The 9,542-nt window shown below is 30.4% G+C and overlaps 1 pseudogene; it reads left to right on the forward strand.

Annotated features, from left to right (window-relative positions):
• The first annotated feature begins 1,578 nt into the window (after window positions 1-1,578).
• Window positions 1,579-3,389, forward strand: LOC139504315 (uncharacterized; annotated as a pseudogene).
• Window positions 3,390-9,542: the final 6,153 nt, after the last annotated feature.

Here is a 9,542-nt window from a genome sequence, read left to right on the forward strand (position 1 = left end):
GACAGCTGGTCAGTCATGTTGTAGCTGCAAATTCAGTGTGTGTATCATTCGGAATACATCCCAATATTGCTGCCAGAGGAGTCAGTCACAAAACAAACTTGAGGACTTGGACCACCTGTTGGGAAACTACGAGTGCGTAGCAGTCGGCGAAATAGGCCTTGACTTCACAACCAAGTGCGGATGCAAGCGATGTCACACTTTACTGCCTTCAGATAAAACTGAAGCTGACATACATCAAATATATCAAGAAGCTGCATCTTCACTTAACTACAGGGCAATAAGTATATCTGAGTTTAAGAAGTTGTGGTTAGAGCAGTGTCCACAAATAGCCTCATGAAACCAGCAACAGATTAATGTCCAGCTTGTCAAAGCTTTACTGTCAGTTTGAGTAACACAGGAAATATGATAGAAGAAGAAAAGACCATTTTGTTACAAAACTATGGTGGTCATGTTGAAAAGGCTTAGAAACAGAGAGACTATTACAGAGATCAATGCCAAGAAAGCAAGGAGAATTATACTCAGTTACCAGACAATCAAAGAAACAGAGGTCAGTACATTAAAATTAAAATATATATACAAATACATATTTGCATAAAAACATATTACATTTTTTAATACAGTAATATATACAATTTATTTGAAAAAAGGAAAATGTGGTATGATTGCCAATGAAATATTTACATGTACAAAATGTACATTGAATAAACATGTTCTGTATTTTCATGTCAATAAATCATTTTGTGTAAAATGTTCAATTTCATTCACATACAGGCATGCTTATAAACATGTTTATAATTTGTACCTAACATGTACATTGGTGTATGTAAAATGCATGTTATTTTTTTGAGGCACATTCAAGTTTTGAGTTGTATCTCGGAACATTTTTCAAAGTATTGATAATTTTGGATTGATTTGGATTGCATACATGTACCAACCAGTTGATGCATTTTAAACTATGACAAATACCACATTTGCATTCCCTGTTGAATTGCTTTAAACAAAAAGTTTTTTCAAACACATAAAAAACATAATTATTTTTTTATAATTAAAAGCTGTATTGTACATTATTTTTTTAATTATTATAATTGTTACACATTATGTTTCAGGTCAACCGCCACTATCATTTGAAGGAAGCATGCATTACAGCTTTGATTATGCACAACATATACACTATTCACACTATGCACAACAAGTGGGTCCATTGTTTTTCAAAACTCCATGGAAATGTCAGTGTTTTGGTGTCTGTGCTGAAGGTCCAGGTAAATATTATTCTACATTTTTGCCTATATTCCTTTGTCATGTTGGTGAATGCATATTAGTACAATGCAGTCAGCAGATGTTAAAAATATTGACATACATGTACTGTATGTCTTGTTTGCACTTTAAAGACATGCATCTTGTGTTTTCAACATTCATTTGGTTAATTTTTTGTACAGTTATGTTAGTTTGATCTTTTTTGTGTATATAATTTAAGTGTGAGACAAGAGACCAAATGACACAGAAATTAACATTGTATAAACATAATTATGACATTTATATATATTCATTGACCTTTTAGGATCACAGATATTTTACCTTGTTGATGAACGTGAAGAGACTGGAAAGGGTGCCAATAGTGTAATTAGCATGCTACATCACCATTTTGAATATAAGTCAAATGGGGAAACAACAGTCAAACTTCACATGGACAACTGTACAGGGCAGAACAAGAATAACTTTGTAATTTGGTATGTTTTATTTCTGTCATAGATATTAAGTGAAAAGTTGCAATATATGCAATATATGTTAGTATAAACATGTAATATTACATGCAAGTATTTAATATGAATGAAAATAGGCTTTTGTAAAGTATTAAAATACGGATTTTTTGTGTTATTAAAATTTGCTGTTATAAAATATTAGAAATTATTATAAATTAAGGAATGTATCTCTCCATGCAAAGCTCTGATTCCTTTCACGAATTTGGCTATACTTTTCGGACCTTTTGGATTATAGCTCTTCAACTTTTATATAAGCTTTTGATTTCAAATATTTTGGCCACGAGCATCACTGAAGAGACATGTATTGTCGAAATGCGCATCTGGTGCAACAAAATTGGTACCGTTGATTTTATTAATGTATATCATTTTCCTTTCTATTCACCACTGAAACTTAAATTATTTAACTGTACATCTTCAACCAGAATACCAGATAGAATGAATACACATTGAAATGATTCAAATCAATGTCCGTGAATGTGATTTAATATTTTGTGAATTTTTAACATCCAAAAATCTCCATGTTTGTATTGTTATTTAAGTTAAGTCATCATGTGATCATTAACATTACTATAATTCATAAGAATATATTATTTTTCAAGGTATGGTATGTGGAGAGTATTGACAGACAGACACAACAGTGTGGAATTTTGTTGCATGGAAGCTGGGCACACCAAATTTCATCCAGGCTGACATTTTGGATTATGGAAGGTATTCAAAATTATTATATGTGTTAAGAACTAAAAAAAAAAACATTTTAAAGAAAGTATTGAAGTAATACATTAATTACATCACTTTATACTGCATTAATAAGAACTACCGTGGTTTTATATTTATCACACTTGATTCAAGTGAGTTGGATATTCATACAATGTACTTGTTTTAAGAATTTACATTGACTTTTAGTTTAACGTGTCATATCAAACATTTAGCCCTTTGCATCACATAGAACATTTATCTTAAAAAAAGAAGATAAAGAATAAGGAATGGTCAGACTTGGTCAAACTTAAAAAGAACATGTTTTGCAAGTTGCCATCTTAGTGTTCTCTGGTAAAATTCTGGCAAACAAAACTTGATATTTAATTTACATTTTGTTCTTTTAAAGGTGAAATGGAGACATTATTACAGGAAATAGCCAAATCTGTTACAGATTCCTCAAGGAATAAACATAATATAGCACAACTTGTTGATGATGAAGATTGCCCTGTTAAATTTTTCGACTGGAAGTTATATTTAAAGCAATTTCTTAAATAGTTGCCAGCACTAACAACATATCATCACTTTCGAATGATAAAGGAATCGCCAGGAGTAGTTTTTGTTAGGGAGTACTGTGACAATGATGAAAAACAGTTCCTGTTGTTAAACAATAGAATTGTAATTAACCCATTATCTGAACCAACGGAATTGCCAAAAAAGGGGTTAGACGCAATGCGTCAGTGGTACTTGTATCAAGAGATTAGGCCACTCTGTTATGGCAGCAAAGACATAACCTGCCCCAAACCCACTATACCAAAGCCGGAAATAACAGTAATTCAGGACAGGAATAATACAAGGAAATGTAGCTACTGTAAAAAAACTGGACACGAGACAAGTAGAAATGGAAAATTGTTGTGTCCATTGAAACCTAAATAAAATTTTACTTTAATATAAACACGTTAAAGTACAGTTATCATGTTTTATTTTTAAATTAATACTATAATTACTGATTCAAAACATAAACATGTATGACCACATATATTTTGAGTGACATACAGATTTTAAGTTCTACTTAAAAAGCGAAAAAAAAAGTTTTGAGTGATTTTATTTGAAAAGTAGATCCATGGTTGCTTTGGAGACCAAATGGTTGCTATGGAAACCGAATGGTTGCTTAATGAAACTCAAATTCACTAATCAATAAGTTTTGTTCACTTCAGTTACATTTTGATAATATGAAAGGCTAGAAACAAAAAAAAAACACAACAGTAGGTCAACTTGCAAGGAAAATAATATTAGATAAACCTTAGAAATATTGCAAAATGGTACTTTTTAAAATTGCATTTCACAAAAATGACCATAATTCTATTAATTTTAATAATTTGATCAAAAACACTTTCTGGGTGTTTTGTATCTATGTATACTTCATGAAAATGCAAAAAACTCATTTTGGTTCTGATACCTCGATAAGCCTGAAAATCTCATGGCTGGTCACATATAACTTGAACATTTTTCATATAACATGGATAAGAAAACGAATATTTTATGTGGATGTTAATGATTAACTAGGAACGAATAAAGCCCCTTGTGAAAAAAGGAATCATCATAAAATAGAAAGCTTTTAAAATAATCGTCCAATACGAATGTTCTCAACACTAGCTTGTAACTTTAGTTGTTCATTTGTTTGATGTGTTCTATCTTTATTTAATTAGGGACTTTTCGTTTTAAATTATGCTCAGAATTCAGTATTTTGTGATGTTTATGTTTTTGAAGTTGGTTTGATACAGATGCATTGAGAAACAACAGTAAATAAATCATGAAATGAAATGAAAAACATCACCTTACTTTTGATCGCATTCCTCTTTTAATATTTGTGTCGTTTAAATGAATGACTTTGGTATGATTGAAGATTTAAAAAAAAAGAAGTTTTATTTTAGATTTGTAATGTCGAGGGTTTTAAAAACAGACTTAACGGTATTGGTTTTTTCATTGTTAATGGCATTCGTTTGCTTCTAATTGCTTTTATCCATTTTTAAATATTTTGGTGGATAGTTGTCTCGTTACCAATCATACCTCATCTATTTACTTTAATTAACATCTCAAAGCCCCGTTTATATCATTTATGATAAACATTTTGCTTATCTTAAAAATACAAATATTGCAGCTAGATTTTATTGAAATTGAAAAGGTAATTTTATCGAACAACGAAATGGAAACAGATGAGCTCGTACCATGATGATAACCATTTGGTTATAAAGTAAATGTTTTGCATACGAAATCTTTCTCTATAAAATACCCATTTTGATAGAGAACATATATGAACCTTACACATTGGTGCGAAAATTTCTATCTTTTGGTTGAACTTTGCGAAATCTTTCCGACCAAGTTAAATACGTAGTTCCTATATCATAATACATTGTCCCTTACACTTTGTGCTGATTTTTGTAGGAATGTACAGGATTTATTATTACAATTTTGTCTGCTTTTTGCACTTATCTTTGAACCAATAATTGAAACGAGAAACTGTAAAATATACAGCTTACTGAGATATACAAATGGATTAAAGGCCGAAATGTTATTTTACTTCCAAATATAAGTTTGATGCAATTTTGATGTGTATTTTCAAATGATCATAATGTTAAGGACAGTATTGTGTATGATTGTTGTTGTTTATACTCTTGTTGATCTCTTTTTCATTGGAAATAATGTTTGATGTAAATAATAGAGGTTGTCACATCGCACAAACGTCAGTCTTTTATCAAAAGGACAGATACATAAAATATTCAAGTTTGAGTATTTTTTTCAGAACCTTCTTCATTGTTTTATGTTAATAATCGAAGTAGAAAACACTCAGATTTTTAGTACTGGATTAATAGAAATAACGCACATATACAAACAAAATTATATTGTTAAAACGATATGCTCCCTCAAAATGTAAGGGAGGTCAGAAATCTAAACCTACGAAGTGAACATCTTGAAGAAATCAACATATTCTTTTTTAATTATGTTGCAAATGGGAACACATAATGCTATAATCCTTTATTTTTAGCGTAAACGTATTTTCACAATGGTGATATCACTATATCGATTGTGGTATAATATTTGCCCTTCGCGAGACATGTGGATGCAAGTTTGTGGTTTTAATTTGAACACTTCACCGTAGTAACTTTCAGAATTCGAAAGGAAATATGTCAACAAGAGAAAGGACAAAATAATATTAAAAAAATGTGCTTTTACAATGAATTTCATTTCATTTACCAAAATTTCAATGGTATAACATTTGTGAAAAAGAATAAAACGTATCTTTAAACACATCATAATTTATATATAATTAATAATAACATTAGATGATTATTCATTATAATACTTTATTCTGATTGGTTAAATGCATATCACGTGTTATTCCTTAACCAATTGCATTACTCAATAAAATTTATCCTTCATGAAAACACGTGGTCCCACAATAAAGTGCACGTGTGAATTGAATAAAAAAAATATATAAAATTCGTGTTTTTTGGTGTTGACATGAATATCAATAATGTGGTAATTTATATATATTTCCTGTTTACAAAACTTTAGTAGTCGTAGTTGGCACAATTTTTGAGAATTTTGGATTCTCAATGCTCTTCAACTTTTTACTTGTTTGGCTTTCTAAATATTTTGATATGAGCGTCACTGATGAGTCTTATGTAGACGAAACGCGCGTCTGGCGTACTAAATTTTATAATCCTGGTACCTTTGATAACTATTTCATGATCATAGCTGAATAATGTTATTATTGAATGCTCCTTTTTGTAACTTCATAGGGTTGTAAAAGCGTTTACTGTGTTCACATTTTTAGAATGACGCGCTTCTGCACTTCATATTAAATGTATTTCGGTCAACACTTTTACACCCAAATGAAGTTACAAAATGAAGCAGTCAATAAAATAAATATTTACGAGAACCATCTTTAATCTCATCGTACCTCTGATATTAACAGCTAAGATACTTTCCTTCCGCGCAACTTCGCAATCCTATTCAGGAATTAGAATTTTGTCAAGCAATCGATTATTGCAGATAACTTTGAGTTGGTTTTTGTTATTTTCATCAATGAAGTTTCGAATAGGCAGATTGAAGTTATATGTATGATAGACAATTGATAAAAACAATATATATGGTTAAGTCAAACTATACATAGTTTATGCCTTTTAGACGTTCTCTGGTTATTTGTGTCGTGTAGTTGTTGTATCATTGGCATAAACCATGCACATCTGTCGGGGTTCATAAAGTATGTAACACATACAAATTTAGTAATTATACTTTTAAAAACATAGAGTATAATAAAAAAGTTTACAAAGTTCTACATGCACAAAATCAAGTGAGATTTTTGTTTATCTAAGTATCATCGATTTGCTATCAATAAGAGTAGTGTCCATTTTCAATTCTGCTGATATTTAAGTTAAATAAATAGAAAATATACCACTGTATTGCATGTGATTTTTGACCCCTTGACATCAACCCATTATTCTAACAAACATCTTTATTTTTGTTTCATCTTCCATCATGTTTCATGGCCTAAATATTGTTGATAATATGTTTATTTTCTATTATGAGTCGAATGTTTACTGTTAACTTTACAAGCATCGTTTTTAGTTGTCTTGCTTTTAAACATGATGTAGAGAGATAACATTTAAAATAACGATATGTGATGCGTCGATTTAATTTAATCGCGTGTTATCTTGTTTTCCTTTGTTAAATAGATTGAATAAAACAATACAATTTTACAAGTAGGTAGCGACGAAGTGTTGGTGTATATCATGTATATCGTCTATATGAAGTTAATAATGGCAAATTAAATGAAAAGAAGAATTACAATGTGTACATTTAAAGGGATCAAACGCTAGCGTTAGGAAGCACGTATCGTTTTGGTTAAATGACATTTAGACCGTAGTAGTGCCTTCTTTGACCAACTAGATTGGTTATCGTTCTCGGTTGCGATGATATGATAATACTTTAAGAAAAAAGATATAAGCTTTTTGTCTAACATTTATTTCTATCATATACAGAAATCACTTGCTTTGTCGGTGGCTAAACTTCTTTGTCATATATGTAGATTTTGTAAGGCAACATATTAGATATTGTTCGATGTTACACGGTCACAATAAAAACTTATTTTTTACAGTTAGGGGTTGTTGCTTGTGAGAGAGCTGTCTACTTATTCTTTTATCATTTTTTGTTATTTTCTATGTCATTTTGGTCTCTTGTGGAGAGTTGTCTTATTGGCAATCATGCCACATCTTCTTTTATATAAAGACAAAGATAAAGGACCAACTCGTATGTTTTATTTATGAATAATGGTGTATCTATGAATGTTTGATCCTTAACAACAACAACCCCCCCCAAAAAAAAACGTTATTATTAGGGCACGGGGCAATGGTGAGACCCCTTATATCTCAATCGTCCTAATTTTATGCAGACAGTTAGTTACAAACGCGACTACAAAGAATTTAGGTAAAATTCGTATCTTTTATGTTTACGAAAGGTCAAAAGTGCCAATTGGATATTCACATTATATAGTGAAAACAAACGAAGACAGCTGAAATGACGATAAGACCTCACCCTGGTCTTTCAATGTACAAAAATCGATGACTCTGTATATACAAAGGTTGTATCAAAAGGATTTACTAGACTAATGTCATCTTAGATATCTGCGGAGGTCGTATATTTTACAAGTTAAGCCCAAGGATCAGGGCGATATTTAGATCCATGGATGTTTCTTATATCTAATATGTATTTAGGTTATATAAAGATACAAACAATACTATTTAAGCGCTCTCCGATATGTTTTCTTTGTATATTTTGAATATCGAACTGGCACTTCTGCCCCCTGTAACAATTAAAGACAAGAAGTTTGATTTTCAAAGTCTTTTTGGTCTTGATTGTAACGTTATAATCACTTACTACCTGTGTATTAGAAGCAAGATTAAGAGACCAGGGGGTTCTAGACATCGCCCTGTGTTCTTTGATTCGATTTATTCCTGAAAAATTGAAACATGATTATTTATTTATTTATAGTGGATTGGTAAAAGTGACAAATTTTAAAAGTCCTCCGTAGATACTGTAGATAGTTTTATTTTTGAAAATACCTTTTGATGCCATCTGTGTATATACATTGTTTAATAGTTTACTAAACATTGCTTTAGCATAAAACAAGGTATATACAAATATGACAAATATGACAGAATACAGAGAACAATTAAATAAATTAAATAATGCAGAGATAACTTATAATTATATGAATAATTATATATTAACTGATAATGTGCAATCTTAGTTTCCATGCAGCTTTAAGATAATTACATAGATTTTTTGTTAAGCTTTTGATTTTTTTATTATAGTCGACGGACCGTACCTGTATTTAAACATAGCACTTATAGTTATACATTTTTTTTGTAATACCCATCCACATTTTAAGATTAAAAGAGATTTAAGTTTTTTTATATCCTTTTTTCTACATGAAGAAATATTATTACATGTGTTTGTACGTATTCATGCAATTGGAGATGGGTTGGACATAGTAATACACTAATTTATCTCTTTAAAATCTAAAGCGTATATAAATTCATCGTGAAAAGTAACGACTTACTTCCAGACAACTTTAAAGAAAACAACATTTCTAAACAAGGCATTGCATGGTTCTTTATAATTTGTTTTATACTGATGATTTTAGCACTGGAGTTTTCTTACAACAAATATAAAGGCGGGTATCCAATTGTGTCAACACATTATTTCAATTGGATTGGCAAAAAAAAAATTCAGATGAATATGTAGACAAACAGCGGGTGAATCAAAATGGCATTCTTTTAACAACAGTCTATAAGGACTGCCCGAACCAGACTTCGAGCAAACAGTATACATGTATAAGTACACTTGATAATGATAATCGGCGTAGAACAATTGAATAAAACAATTAAAATGTTATTTTATTGTATGGTGTGAACGATCTGACGTGTATCAAAACGGAAGTACTAGTCTTCGAGGATAGTTATTGATGACGGGATGCATTTTTTTTTATGATATTTGTTGATAGTAAGAGTCATTGGTTTCCAT

This window comes from Mytilus edulis, chromosome 14 (genome assembly GCF_963676685.1).
Source record: "Mytilus edulis chromosome 14, xbMytEdul2.2, whole genome shotgun sequence".
Lineage (NCBI taxonomy): Eukaryota > Metazoa > Mollusca > Bivalvia > Mytilida > Mytilidae > Mytilus > Mytilus edulis.